Source organism: Spinacia oleracea, chromosome 5, assembly GCF_020520425.1.
Source record: "Spinacia oleracea cultivar Varoflay chromosome 5, BTI_SOV_V1, whole genome shotgun sequence".
In the NCBI taxonomy this organism is placed as follows: domain Eukaryota; kingdom Viridiplantae; phylum Streptophyta; class Magnoliopsida; order Caryophyllales; family Amaranthaceae; genus Spinacia; species Spinacia oleracea.
Window position 1 is genome coordinate 10,266,561 of NC_079491.1, and position 16,632 is coordinate 10,283,192.

A 16,632-nucleotide genomic window follows, 5' to 3' on the forward strand; every position below is an offset into this window, starting at 1 on the left:
TAACTAGGTCAAAACGGTACCCGCTATCTCAAACGATACTGCCGAACACGCCTAGCCTAGATAACATCTTAAACACACAATTTAAATAAGACATATTTTTTATTTACATACGGATAAACACCCTAGATGAAAATGAATCTTCAAAATAAAATAAAGGCAAATATGCCAAAAAGGACCTTTTATAACTCAAATTTTGCGAGAAAGGACCTTATATAATTTTTTTTGTGAAAACACACCTTAAAGTAATTTTTTTTGCGAGAAAGGATGTAAGGGAAGTTTCAAGCATTAACTTAGCTTTTCCGGCCATTGACTTGCACGTGAGCAGCACGTGTTGCTTACGTTGGCTAAAGACACTGATTTTCCCGAGTCTTGAATTTTCAAACTTGATTTTATTTCGATTTTTTTTCAACTTTAGGTTTTAAAGCTTATCATTTTGGAGGAAAATTGGGTGTGATTAGCAAAATAAAGCCACACGTGCTTCTCACGTGCAAGTCAATGACCGAAAAATCTCAGTAAATGTCGAAATTTGACTTTTGGCTGTCTTTCGCAAAATAAAAATTACATTAAGGTGTGATTTCACAAAAAATAATTATATAAGGTCCTTTCTCGCAAAAGAATTTACATTAAGGTGCGATTTCACAAAAAAAATTATATAAGGTCCTTTCTCGCAAAATTCGGGTTATAAAAGGTCCTTTTTAACAAATTTGCCTAAAATAAAATGATAAAGTTTGCAACCCTTCTCAATTGGGGAACATATGGGCCATATGACCATTTGGGTATATACTTTACCACCATGGGTAATATAGGTAGATAGTGAACTGAAGTATCTCTAAGAGATCGAGGTTATCCATTCCATATTTATCTGTTATAATTTTAGAACTTATCCCGAATTCGGATTAAACCTAAGGGTGAATCGGGTGGTACATCAAAAAAAATTATTATGATTTTTATTCACCTACTCCGTGCAACATCAATCTGCCGCAAATTTTTGGCTATACCCGGGTACAGCCAAAGCTGGTTGTACCCCCATCCAAAATGATGTCGTTTGTGTTGTTTAAAATGAACATTAATATACTGGTACAAAAATGAACATTTACTATTTCGGAAATGAACATTTATTTATTTATTTGGAATGAACATTTACTATTTTGGAAATGAACATTTATTTATTTATTTGGAAATAAACTACAAAAATGAACATTTACTATTTCGAAAATGAACATTTTTTTATTTATTTGGAAATAAACAATATAGGCTCTTGTAAAAACATAAAAGACCAATGAAGTGAACAATTTCATTATGAACATTAACCATATATTTATTGTGAACAAACAAATAAACAAGAAAGAACAAATAATTCAACAAAAAAGAACAAATAATATAAAAAAGACCATAAAATTCCAGAAAAAAGAACAACCAATACAACAATTATGAACAATTTTATGATGAATTTTAAAGCCAACATGAAAGAACAAACAATACAACAAGAAAGAACAAATACTGGTACAAAAATGAACATTTACTATTACGGAAATGAACATTTATTTATTTATTTGGAATGAACATTTACTATTTTGGAAATGAAAATTTATTTATTTATTTGGAAATAAACTACAAAAATGAACATTTACTATTTCGGAAATGAACATTTATTTATTTATTTGGAATAAACATTTACTATTTTGGAAATGAACATTTATTTATTTATTTGGAATGAACATTTACTATTTTGAAAATGAACATTTATTTATTTATTTGGAAATAAACAATATAGGCGCTTGTAAAAACATAAAAGACCAATGAAGTGAACAATTTCATTATGAATTTTAAAGCCAACATGAAAGAACAAACAATACAACAAGAAAGAACAAACAATAAAGCATATAATTATTATGAACAAACAAATAAACAAGAAAGAACAAATAATTCAACAAAAAAGAACAAACAATATAAAAAAGAACATAAAATTTCAGAAAAAAGAACAAACAATACAACAATTATGAACAATTTTATGATGAATTTTAAAGCCAACATGAAAGAACAAACAATACAACAATAAGTTTGATGAATACAAGAAAGAACAAACAGTACAACAAGAAAGAACAAACAATACAAAAAGAAAGAATAAAAGATTAATGAAGAGTTTAATTATGAACATTAACCATATGATTATTATAAACAAACAAATAAACAAGAAAGAACAAACAATATAAAAAAGAACATAAAATTCCAGAAGAAAGAACAAAAAATACAACAATTATGAAAATTTGATGATGAATTTAAAAAACAACATGAAAGAACAAACAGTACAACAAGAATGAACAAACAGTACAACAAGAAAGAACAAACAATACAATAAGAATGAACAAACAGTACAATAAAAAAGAACAAACGGTCGACAAGTATGAACAAACAATATGAGCGCGTCGTTTTTGGGGGGTACAGCCAGAGCTGGCTGTACCCGGGTACAGCAGTTAGCGATATTCAATCTGCCTTGACCATTTTTTACAAGGTAGGTTGAGGCGGATTTGAATGGGTATACATATTCCATATATGTGGATATTCATGGGTAATTAATTGGCTATCAAATTAGTTGGAAGGAGGAGAATATAATTTCAGAATTGTTAGTCACAAATTACAAATATGAAAATGTGGATATATGTACCCTCTTGATTGATGGATGTAATAACATTTCTTAGTCTTTGTGTTCTTTTAGACTGAAATTTGTTGAACTGAAATAATATTGTAAATAAAAAAAAACCAAAATAGTTTTTACAATAAAACCATGTGATACCATAGTTTATTTTGTTACGAGCATTTTTTTTGGTGTTACCAAACGAATCATCTTTAGGGCTAATTCGGATTCGGGACGATTTTTTTTTTTTTTAATTCAAATGAGAAGACTAGCTTCAAAGGAAAGAAAACAAGACAAAACAACAGAACGAACGCTAACTTAGGGAGGGGCTAGGCGAGGCATAGCAACACCTTGGACATCCTCCTCTAAGATTCTAATAAGATCGATCAAACAGAACAATATCTAGAATAACAAGATTAAATAAGAGTGCGACCCCTTGATTGGCAAGCCAATCCGCCGCTCGATTTCCTTCCCGGTAGACATGAATAAGCTTAATATTCCAACTTCCATCTTGTAGCATAGAATGGCAGCTTCGAAGGTCATGGGAACATTCACCTGATAGAGTATCACCACTGTTAAGTGCTTGGATACAAGCAAGGTTGTCTAATTGAATCTCTAGTTGATCAATCTGAAGGTTCTTAGAAATTTCAAGCCCTTTCTTAAGAGCCTTGACCTCAGCCTTAAACGAGCTGCACCACCCGAAGTTGGCATGGAAGGCTGAGACAAAAGAACCTTGTGAGTCACGAATGATTCCTCCCCCTTCTGCTGGCCCTGGATTGCCCTTCGCTGCACCATCACAATTGAGAGAGTACGTACCACCCAACTGCAGGACCTTTCCATGAAACAAATTTATGTACCTTAAAGGGGCGATTGTTAGAGAGTTCCTCATCAGTCATGAGACTTCTCCGTATTTCATCAACCAGAATTTGAAGGAATGCAGCAATGTCCACCGGTATGTCCGAGCTTCTCTCAAACACAAAGGCATTACGCCAACGCCAAATCCATCATAAGGTAGTGCTGAAATAAGTGACCCAGTGTTCTGAGTGAGGGGCAGCAGATTCCTTGAGGTTGTCTGTTAACCAAGCTTTTAGAGGAGCAATATAGAAGTTCTGGTTTAGCCCTGGTCCTCCAATCTTGTGCCATACCATTTTTGCCGCTGCACAATCCCTAAGTATGTGAAGTGTAGATTCTTCTAGTTCTCCACAAATAAAGCATTTGGGATCATCGGTCATCTTCCGTTTGTAGCGATTCAAATTACCAAGCACTCTGTCGTGGCAAGCAAGCCACATGATGGCCCTAACACGTTGTTGCGTAGGGGCTGTCCAAATAAGATTCCAACAATCTTCATCTAGGCAATCAGTTTCATGCCTCATAATTCGAAGAGCTGACTTAATAGTGAATTTCCCTTTTGAATTTCCTTGCCAGTAAATCAAATCATGCGCATCTGGGTCTTCCTTTAACTCAAAGGATTGAATTAATTTGAGAGTTTCCTGGTTCAAGTATGGGGCAAATTGATCCCACTTCCATCCAAAACCTTGTTCCCACATCTCTCCAACCGTAGCACCTATCCATGGGAATGTCATGGGTAAGTAGGTAACTAGCTCACTTAGGGGTTTAGAGGAAGCCCACTTATGATCCCAAAAGATTTGGGGCGAGTTATGGATGGATAGATTTCATTCCTCTCCTAATTATTGTTGCGGGAATCGAATATGCGGTCCTCCCTACCAACTTCAGCCTCAATCACCATTAAATCAACAGACAATTGGTATTTTGTTACGAGTATGATATCAAAATATAGAGTATTATATTGTTTATTTTAGGAAACATAATACTCCATATTGTATTGTTAGATAACAACACATGATTTTCGTTTTAACGCAACACTTCAATCACTTAACCACATGACTACCTATTAAGTAGACCTCACCTAGTAACCTATAGTTGTACAACCTCACAAATGTCAATCATATACCCTTTGTTTGGTCCTGAACAAAATTGATTTGAAAGTTTCATCGATCTTTACCAGATTCAAATGAACCAATAAAGTCTTGCCTTGTGATGATAAAGACAAAGGTCTTGTATACCATAGATTACATAATAAATTGCTCCCTTCTACTTGTAATTTCTTTTGCCTTCGTAACTTTTTTGCATAGGAAAAAAAACAGATCCAAATGTAAACACCTAGACAATTTGGATAATAATTAGTGATTACCAACAAATCAGGGAATAATCTAAAGGTGGGTCAATCATTAAACAAAAATGTCTATAATATAAAAACATTATCAAGAAATCAACAAAAATAATCAGGCAAAATGTGGACGTGAACAAGCAATGATTTGAGTTGCAAAGTCCCACTTAAACACGATTAATCCACGCTCAAATCTTAATAAAGGGTCCTAAAAAGCTTATTGGACAAATTAAAGTTAAACTAATCACTAAACATCTTAATTTAGCAATTAAGGGTACAGTGCAAACTAACATCCTCCATAATTGGGTCAATAAAGAACGTCACCTAAGGTGGGTCCAACTTGTTGTGTGAGTGCTACTAGCTCCATCATAGATCCGATTGTGTACCTAGGAAGATGCTTCATGTCATTCGATATTTTTTTTCGGGTGAATTCATATCATCCTGTGACTCATGTCTAGGGCTGACATTTGATAATTATAATCAAAGTAACTCGGAAATATTTTCATACATACAATCTGTATAAGTACAATGATCCGCATATAATATTACTCTGTATCCAATTATCCTAAATTTTTACTTGATTCTAACCGATCGATAATCTATTTTGACATCTCTATTCCTAACTTTGCACCTTTGTTCTACCTCTGTTTTAAAATAATCTGTACACTTTACGTTTTATTCTGTTTCATAATGTCATTTATATTGTGCTTTATTCATTTTTTGGACATAAAACTTTACTATTTTACCCTCTTACGGTCTCACTACAAGAAATTGTACTATTAACGACGGGAAATCCCGTCGCGAAAAGCCAATAATCGTTGATTAACGACGGGATTTCCTGTTGCGAATCCGTCATAAAAGGGGGCCGTCGTTAATAGAAAATCCCGTCGTAAATCCTTCGTAAACCCGTCGTAAAAGACATTTGCGACGGTTATTCACGTCATTGTTTGGTTGTTATCCCCGTCGCAAAAGGCTTTTGCGACGGGATTTTTGACCCGTCGTAATTAGGTTGTCATTAAAGATACAAATTCTTGTAGTGTGATCTTATCCCACAACATTTATTATTTTCCACTCACTTTCTCTTATCTTATTCGTTTTTTCTTACATCCACACCCATATTTTTACATGTCCATATAAGAATTGGTGAAATTTTTTTATTCTTACGCGCGTGGACCTGGTCCACAATAGTATTAGTGTAGATCCAAGACCAATAATTTTCTCTAACACCTTTTTTATACGGATTTTTCATGAAATACCTCTGAGGTTTGCTTTAATGCACCAAATACCCCTAAACTTTCCAGAATGCACCAAATACCCCCGAGGTTTTAAAAAATAACACAAAATCCCCTTAATGAGCATTTTCCGTCCATTCCGTTAAGTCTCCGTTAGCGTGAATTTACTTTTTTACCCTTCCTCAACAATTTTCTCTACTAATCCTAATATTAGCACCTAATTAAATCAATTAAATCCCTAAAAAATTAAGTAACTATTATCTAAAAAAATTAAGCCCCTAAAAATCTAATTAACTATTAAAAAAACAAAAAAAACAAAAACAAATTGACCCAAAAATATGAAGTTGCTTGCTTCTTCATTCGTCTTCACCCCGCCACCATCATCTCCCAAAAAACTTCCTGCAAATTCAGATATTGCTTTGATGGTGGTGCTTGGTTCTGCAAATTCGTCTTCACCACGTCATTTTACCCCGCCCTTTTTCCTTCTCATTCTCGCCCAATTTCTCTCTCATGTTCTTCACCATCATTATCATCACAAAACCCAACCATTAAAACCAACCAAAATCAGTCTTTTTCTTCTTCCACCACCACCATCATCTCTACAATCTATTGCAAACCCAGATTATTTCAAACCCAAATTATTGCAAGAAAATCTAAATTGTTGCAAACCGCAAACAAATTGAAAATCCAGATAAATCACAAAGCATCAAAACCATCAAAATAAATCCAATTTGGAGAGAGAGAAAGACTATGGTGAGGAGACCCAAATGGCTCCCAGAACCACCACAAACGCCTAGAATCCGTGGACGAGATTGCTACGATTTTTTCGGGGTTTAGCTTTGAATTAGAGGGTTTTTTTTGAGATCTTGTTGTGAATGTTTTTGGTGATATAATCGTTGATTTTTTGCTGATTTTTCTGGGATGTAAAGGTTGATTTTCTGGATTTAAGAAAGAAAAGGAGAAGAGAAGATGAAGGGTTCCTCGGTGGTTGTGGGTGGCGATGGAGTTCACAGATTTGGAAGGAGGAGAGAGAAAAGAGCAAAGATGATGGATTTGGAGGACTAGCAGAGGGAGAGAGAAAGGAGCAGAGATGATGAAGTTTGGAGGATTGGTTTGCAGACTCCCTGGGAAGAAGGAAGAAGGAAGAAGAAGGAGACAGAACAAAGAAACGGAAAGAGAAAGAAAAAAAAGGAAAACAAAAAAAATAAAAAATATGAACGGATACTTAACGGAATGGACGGAAAATGCTCATTAAGGGCATTTTGTGTTATTTTTTAAAACCTCGGGGGTATTTGGTGCATTCTGAAAAGTTTAGGGGTATTTGGTGCATTAAAGCAAACCTCGGGGGCATTTCATGAAAAATCCGTTTTTTATATACATAACGACTTTTATTGTTCATATAGTCACTATAACAAATTAAACACCAAAATTCTTAGATATAGTAGCCATTTTTTGAATCATTGTAACCCTATATATGTTTTTAAAGGTGAATCATGACTTAAAATCACATTATTCAAGCACGTACAACATTTATTAACGAGGTGGGTATCAATTTCATCTTATGACTTTGAATTGTAAAATTATTACATGCAGTAGGTATCAAACACAAGATCATAATCTAACTAGACTAACCTAACGTGTTTGCTAACACCAACCCGCCGGATCATTTTAATTTATTGTTTAGTTAGTGTCTACCCTAAGATTAATGTAGATCCGCTTACTAATGGCCAGCTTAATTTAAAAATTAACTTAATATCAAGTTTCCAAACACACTATTAATTTACCTTTAAATTATTCGAAATGAAATTTACTATAGCATGAAATAACACATGAATCATTTTTTTCGTCACAAAATGAAAAGCCAAATTACAAATTTCTCCATCGTTATTAATGCTTGTTGTACTATGCATTATTGGTGGAGTACTGGAGTCCATACACTAGTAGTACGTACGTGATATGATACAACGTTTCACCAAAAAAACAGTATTGAACACCACAAGACAATATGCATCTCTTCTGCCTCTTACTCTTATCAATAGTACGTCCTAAACTCCTAACCCATATAAAGATATCATTTTTAATTAAGAAATGATTATCGATTCGACAACCCAACGTCTTGATCTTAATTGTATTTTTGGTTTATATGTTTCAAATCGAATATAACACATGCGTAGTATATAGAAACTGGATCAGAACCGATGTCATGCAAGTTAGTCAGTTCAGATACATATATGTAAATTATGTATCTAGTGGTTAAGGATATAGGATGTTAAGATCATAAGGTGAAACATCTACCACTACATCAAAGTACTAAGCTACTAGCTAGGTATTTCAGCGTAATTTATACTAAGTATGATAGTTGATAAATACTCAATACTAATGATAGTTAATGAGTTATACATAATGATAAACGTGATACGAAGTAGCACATGTGGACAAGAAAACACTTGCATTATGATTGACATAATATACGAATGAATGAAACAAATTAAATGAAAGAAGGGTTATTGAAATATAGCTTAAATTAGCATCTAAAATCTCATGAGAATAAACTTTACAAACATCCAAAATTTTGCCAAATTAAGGATGCCGACCTAGTTAAGTTTGTTGAGTTGAAACTTGAAAGTGAAGAAGTTAAGAGTGAATGACCCAAATGCATGAATAAGATGGTTTTAAGGGGTAGGTCTTGTCAAATAAGATAGCTAGTGACTTAGTGAGGGGTACCCCAACAATTTTGGGATACAAAGGGTGGACCACTAATTGAAATAAGTGGCATGTGCCTCTTGTGTACGATTGAGACCACTTTCTATCTTACAATTATGGTTTTGGCTAACCTAATTAACCCTATAAATGAAAATGAACCTTTCATCTTTACAAAAACATGTCTGAATTTTCACATATGAGTTTGTTTTATTTGAATGTCTAGTCCACCTATAATAGAGATATTATTTTTTGTGGTACCGTTCTAGCTTTTTTCTGCAAATAGTAACTTAATGGTTCGCGGTTTTCTGACTGTGAGAGGAGTGGTAGAAAACAGACATATGGTTGATTTATACAATTTCATGATAAATCACATGAGCATTGATGTAGACTAATTCAATCCTAGTTTAAGTTATGAACTTGATTCTAACCTCAAGACATTACCAAGTGAACTTCAATTTGATATTGAAACTAATTTCAAATTTGAATCAAAACATAAGTACGTAGTGCATGTTGATAAGGAATGAAGGTGGGACATGTTTTATTCGTTTTATTTTCAGTTTTTAATATTTTGTATTTAGGGTGGTTTATAAGAGAATAGATATCAACTTCGTTACATATTGTAGTACTAGTAGGCAAATATGATGGTGCAGGGGTGTGCACAATGCTCTTGGTGCACTGGTGCCCAAACGACATGCAATAAATATAAAACGCGGCTATCTTGTTGAATCCGGAGAAGAAAAGAACAAACGTTGTTTTTCTGATAAAAAAAGAACAAACGTTGTTCTTTTGTTAAAAAAAAGAACAAACGTTGTTCTTTTGTTAAAAAAAAGAACAATGACTGCTCTGTCCCTTTTTTTTCGTTCTTTTGTTTTTCACTCTATTTTTCTGGTATATATACCTTCTTTTTTATAATTTTCAAATCAGAATTTGTGAAGAGGAGAGAGAAAAACTATGGAAAGGAGAGAGAAACTGTGAAGAGGAGAGAGAAAGTAATGGAAAATTCTCAGATATTGGTTGATTTTTCTACTTCAATATCAAATTCTATTGATTCTTCTTCTTCAAATTTGAATTCCTCTGCTGATAATCCGATTTGTGAAGGTAATTTTTCAATTTTTTAAAACGAATTACTTATTTATGATGATTTTGATTTCCATGTTCATTATTTTCATCATTTCAATTTATTTTGATTTTTTTGATCATTTCGATTTCTGCATTTCTCAATAACCTTGATTAATGTATTTTGATTCTATATTTTGATAATTTTGATGATTAATGTATCTTGATTATATATTTCTGATGATTTTGATTTCTGTTCTTTTTTCGATTTTATATGTTCTTTTAGTCTTATCTTTTGTTCTTTTATATATTGGTTCTCATATATGTATTAAGAGATTGTAATAATACAGAAAATAATTATTGAACATGTTGTTCTTTTTTGCTTTAGGTTGTTGTTCTTTGTTCTTTTTTGCTTTAACTTGTTGTTCTTTTGATATTACACACTTCAGATCAAATTGTTCTTTTACCATTTTTGTTGTTCTTTTATTTTTTTGTTGTTCTTTTTTCACATGGTTAAAATAAGTGTTCTACATGATATGTTCTTTTCTGCTATTTTTAATGTTCTTTTTCTTTACTTTATTATGTTCTTTTATGCTCTATTGTTGTTCGTTTTTTTATTGGTAATGTTGTTTTACATGGTTAAAATAAGTGTTCTACATGATATGTTCTTTTCTGTATTTATAATGTTCTTTTTCTTTATTTATAATGTTCTTTTAGGTTCATCCTCTTTTTGTTCTTTTGAGGAATTGCTCTGTTTATTCAGCCTTTCTTCTTGTTCTTTCAGCTGTTTTTGAAGATTTAACATCATTTGTTGCGGGTCAAGTAAAAGCTTCATTTGCTCTTCAATACTGTACTTTTGAAAAAAGAACAAACATAAAAGAACATTAAGATTTATATCTAATAAACATAAAAGAACAGAACAACAAAACCCAAAAAAAAATAAAACAAGTGCACCGTTCTTATCATGAACATGGCTTGTATTTCTTCTCCTTCCCCCTCTTTTTTTTTATTTTTTTTATTTTTCATTTTCTATATATGTAATATTTCTCCTATTGGATTCATAAATTCTCATTTTAGAAACACATTTTTGAGAGAGAAAGAGGAGTGCTTTTAGTTTCTCCCAACAAAAGAGAGATTTTATGAGAGAGAAAGTTCAAAACAAATTTTCTCCCCCTTCTTTCTCTGAAATGTGATTTTAATTGAATTACGTTTACAAAAAACTAGTTTATTAAGCGAAATACTATTTCAATTTCGCTATTTTTTGAATTTTTTTATTCATTCAAAGAGGTTTATGCTGTTGATGAAGGTGCATCGGGTGATTAAGGTAAATTTTCTCGTTCTTAATTCTATGTTCTTTTTAAATTTTAATGTTCTTTTCTTATAACTTTCTATTTCTGTGGCATCAAAACAGTGTGTTCTTTTTTAGAATCAGCAATTGTTCTTTTTACATATTTATAGTGTTATTTTCAGATATCTTTTGATAAATAAAATAACGGAATTAGAACATAAATTGGTTGAAAAAGAACATTTCCAGAATTTAAAAGAACAAGAAAAAATATAGATCTGGTTTTAAAATTCATCAAAGGTTCGTCGTTTTATTTTTTAATTAGAACATAAGTTGGTTGGAAAAGAACATTTCCAGAACTTAAAAGAACAAGAAAAATTATAAATCTGGTTTTAAAGTTCATCAAAGGTTCGTCGTTTTATTTTTTAATTAGAACATACTGTAAATTGGTTGGAAAAGAACATTTCCAGAACTTAAAAGAACAAGAAAAAATATAACTGCTTTTTATATTTGTACTTTTTGTCTGATTTGTCAATATTAGTGTTCTTTTTGTTAGTGTTCTTTTTGTTAATGTTCTTTTTGTTAATGTTCTTTTGTTAATGTTCTTTTTTTTTGCGGTTTTTATTTTTATTGCGTTTTATTGTTATTTATGTGCGTTTTGGAACAGGTGCACCAAGAGCACCATGCACACCCCTGCACAATCTGAGCGTTGGTACTAGTACAGTAGTACTACATATTTGTGTTCTTAATTAAGGAAAATTCTCGTTTAATTATGTCATGTTGGCAAATTTTTATAGTATATCTAAGGAGATATATATATGTATATATATTTTTTTTATTTTTTTTTGACAAGTCTAAGGAGATATATTATACGGAGTACTTCGTAACTTTAACAGGAAAAAAGAATAATATCTAGGGTGTATTGTCAACTAATGATTAAAAGCATGACAACTAGAGTTATATGTTTCATCATTATGTATTGTGAATTTGTGATCTTCCCCTAATTAAGTTTGTTAATTAATTGATTCATATGTTGATATGATGATGTACTTTGTAAAAGTTTGCTTTTAAAGTATGTGTAATAAAAGCTTACGCGTCAAAGCCGCAAAATAATACAGATTTTAAACATTGTTTTTTTATAAGGCTCTCTTAATTAATTCTTTATTTCTAATTTACGATATTTTGTCTGAGTACAGTATATTAGGTACCCAATAATCATAAAGGTTTAATGGTACGTGTGATCTTATAATGTTCACAAACTCAAGTTGCGATATCAACACCGTTATTTACCGTTATTTTCTATAAAAGTTACATTTGTTCTTCATAAATTAAAGTTATTACTCTAAAAGTTATAAAAATTACACTACAAGAAATTGTATTATTAACGACGGGAATCCCGTCGCGAAAGGTCAATAATCATTTATTAACGACGGGATTTCCTGTCGTGAACCCGTCATAAAAGGGGGCCGTCGTTAATAGAAAATTCCGTCGTAAATCCATCGTAAACCCGTCGTAAAGTTATTACTCTAAAAGTTATAAAAATTACACTACAAGAAATTGTATTATTAACGACGGGAAATCCCGTCGCGAAAGGCCAATAATCATTTATTAACGACGGGATTTCCTGTCGTGAACCCGTCATAAAAGGGGGCCGTCGTTAATAGAAAATCCCGTCGTAAATCCATCGTAAACCCGTCGTAAAAGACATTTGCGACGGTTATTCCCGTCATTGTTTGGTTGTTAGCCCCGTCGCAAAAGGCTTTTGCGACGGGATTTTTAACCTGTCGTAATTAGGTTGTCGTTAAAGATACAAATTCTTGTAGTGTTACCCTAATAAAATTATAAAGTTATTCTTATTTTATGCGCAATCCGATGATGTCCCACCTTGATTTAATTATCTTACTTCGACGCGTACGTCACAGTTATTTTTAAAGTTAAGATCTCGATTCGTACTAGGGTGGAAATGAAAGAGGTGTGACATGATCTAGGTGAGAGTTAAAATAGAGAACTAGAAGAAAGATTGAGAGTCGACATTCGATAAATAATTGTACATCCAATTTTTTAAATATGTTTGTGTAGTAATTCCTGATAAATGCGTTGGGGATTAAGACATTAAATTATAATTATTGAGAAGGATCAAGAAGGATTTGTTTCTATTTTAGGTTATTCTATGATACATATGCTTGATTTGAGTCCACAAGTTATAAGTTAATAAGTTATAAGTTGTAGGTGGATTGAGTGTATGATCCAAATAAGTACGCACCTCACAGTGATGATCACATCATAAAAACTCCAAAGACAACCCATTAGTTCATGTTTTTTTTAGAGACTCTCTCCAACCAATAATCAAAAGGACATTTCCTAGAATCTTATCAATTTCCATTATTATTTTCTTGAGGGGTGCTTTTTAAGCTAAGGCTACCTAGTGCTACAATAATGTTGTACAATGGAGTTACAAGTCTTACAACTCTACAAGTCATGGATTGTAAAAGTTTTCAATGTTAGTGACCTGAATTTCGAATCTATCTAAAATTACAATACGAACTTAACGTTTTAATTAAAGCAAAATAATAAACGAAGTAGAAAGTTGTTTGTTATCTACACGATATACTGGAAAAAAATTAGGTAAGTTTAAAAAGACGGATAGTATAATTATTAGATCTTTCATGAAGATAAACTAAACACCAAATGGCGGTGTCAGATTGAATTATTTAATGGTCTACCAAACGTCACAGATAAAAACAAAAATTATATAGACTTATTAATATTGTTAGGATTTCCCAACTTTACAATATCAATGTAGTGATAACCGATACTCCGTTTTTAAAATTCAGGTTTTGCCACTGCCAAATAAAGAGTGTTACATAATCCATAGGTGTTGCCCAATCATGAGATCTAAATCCTAATCCATTGAGTACAATTTAGATGGTCCTTCTTATGTAAATTTGGACACGTAGAGATTTCGCAATATTGTCAATATTTGATAAAATTCAACAATCTTTTGACCAAATTATGGCTCTCCTTTAACCAAACACCAATCACTCTAGTACCCTTTAAACTTAAGATCTTTTTGAGTAGTAAATTAACGCCGTAAAAGTGGCAAACAAATCAAAAAAAAAATCAAAAGTCAGTTTTACAACTTTACAACACCACAATAAATCCATAATATAATGAGTGTGTTCCTAGATTTTACTCGAAAAAAGTCGTGAAAATAAGGTTAACAGAACAAACCTTAAGTTTAATCATCATCAACAATAATTCGTTAAGCTTATATTTCCTCTGCCATTTTGACTCTGTAAATTATTTTTAAATTAATAGTTCTCTTTTATAAGTACATAAACATTAGGATAAATTGTTTTTTACCACCTAAAAAACTAAATCTTGTATTTTACCACCTAATTTTTTTTTAAACTTATTTTTTACCACCTGAAAAATGGAAAACTATATGAAAATGTTATGTAGGGGGGCACAATAACGGTAATACTTCTTATATATTCTATTCTTCCACGATTTCATATATTTAACTCTCTTATTTTTCCCAACTTCTTTATGTTCCATGAATTTATATAATTTTTCACCACCATTAATTCACAAAACTGATAAAATTTAATGGAAGTAAAGAGAGAGTTAAAGAAAATAACACAGGGAGTGTATAAATTTGGAGGAAAATTGAATTAGGTAGCCATACATAAGGGTTTCATCTATATTTTCGCTTTCAGATAGTAAAAAACAAGTTTTAATTTCTTTTTGGGTGGTAAAATACAAGTTTTAATTTTTAGGTGGTAAAAAACAATTTTTTGATTTTTGTAGGTGGTAGAAAACAATTTGTCCTAAACATTAAATGTTATCATAATTATTTTTTTGTTGCATTGGACTCAATGTCTATTTTCAGTTTATTTATTTAAAAAAAAAATCTACTAAGAGACAATTAAAGATATTAAATATCAAAGTTGTGCATTGACAAATGTGAAATTCAAATAGTGCAACCGTGCAACTATTTCTATACAGAGGAGGTATAAATCAGGACATTTGGAGTCGCCGAGAATATTTAGGTGTAATGTTGTTTGGTTCACATGAATAAATACTAAAACGTACTCTAAAAGGTTCTAGGAAGTGGAAGATTATTCGTAGTACGTATAATTTGATTAACAAAAATATGGGAAATCACACTTTAAAAAAGTTCTACTTCTCATAATACAGATGAAGTTGTTTAATTACCTAAATCCTCAAGTAAGTGAAACTTCCTAAAAATGTTTTATATGTATTGGAAAACTTCTTCCTATAAAATTCCACTTCCTACAACCGACAAAACGACTTATATTCGAAGAATTGAAGATTTAAAAAGTGTTTTTCATCAAAACAAATGAAGTCTAAATTATCCAGGAAGTGGTCACACCACAGTTAACCCAAGTTGTGATTTGGCTAAAGTAATAAGTGAGAAATGACTTTTCAAAGTAAGTGAGATGCCATATTCCTGACCGGTAGGGAACCATATTGGCCACCACAATAGAAGCCGAAATATCTCATGAATCACGAATCATATGTCCATTGCAATTAAAAACTTAAATTAGAGATGCTTCATTTAATTTATTACTTTGCTTTGTTCAATCCTTTTCCTATATTTATTTAAAGCTTGAATTTATAAAACAAGCAATTAATTTGACCTTGGCCTACGTGTTAAAAGATATAATTAGGTTGTATATACTATATGTCTACTAAATTAATAAGACATGACCCCCGGCCTCAATCATTAATCTAACTTAGGGTGAATCCCATTATGTGGACTATAAATAAGGGTATATAGTGAATATGGTACTTTTCAATAATATATTTTATTTTTTAAGTGTATAGTTAAAAGAACATTACTATGATTAACAAAATGTACATTACTTGTCGTTTCTCTAGCATTAGTATAGTTTGCAAAACGCGCACTATTAGTTGTTACTTGACGTTAAGTATGCATGGCAATGATCAAGAGGAAGGGGTTCCCTATTTCCATTTAGGATAAAGAACCTCTTCCATATCCCTACATATCAAGCATGGTGGTAATAGAGATGATCGAGGACTCTAATTATTGCATACTAATTATGAGAATGAATGCATACAAGATTGATAGTAACTAAAATCACACATTCACACATATCAAAAGATGGTGCGCGCATAAGGTGTATAATACATTTATTGTACACTGTTTTGGGCAAATTCTACTTAGAGACGAACTTGCCTTGATGATGGTGCTAACAATCGATCGAGCTAGATAATTGAGAGTTACGAGAGCAAGTTGTAATATATAGCATGGAATGATAGTATTTTTTATTGATTGGAATTCGCGCGTACATGTAAACAGACAAAGTTAAGCCATTTTATAGGCCTTTACAATGAGAGTGTAACGTTCGTGCTTAATTACACATAATTTGAACAATAAATACGTAATGAAGGCCGGCTCCATCAATGGTTTGTAACGGCTGTCTCGATCCCAACCGTTGAGAATGAGTTAGAACGGTGCCACCATATGCCTTGCTGGCAGCCACGT

The 16,632-nt window shown here is 31.9% G+C and overlaps 1 long non-coding RNA gene across 1 annotated transcript; it reads left to right on the top strand.

The window, feature by feature from the left end:
- The first annotated feature begins 9,403 nt into the window (after positions 1–9,403).
- On the top strand, positions 9,404–12,128 carry LOC130460847 (uncharacterized). The gene is made up of 2 exons (XR_008921010.1): positions 9,404–11,138; positions 11,767–12,128. It is a non-coding gene; the product is annotated as an uncharacterized lncRNA (long non-coding RNA).
- Positions 12,129–16,632: the final 4,504 nt, after the last annotated feature.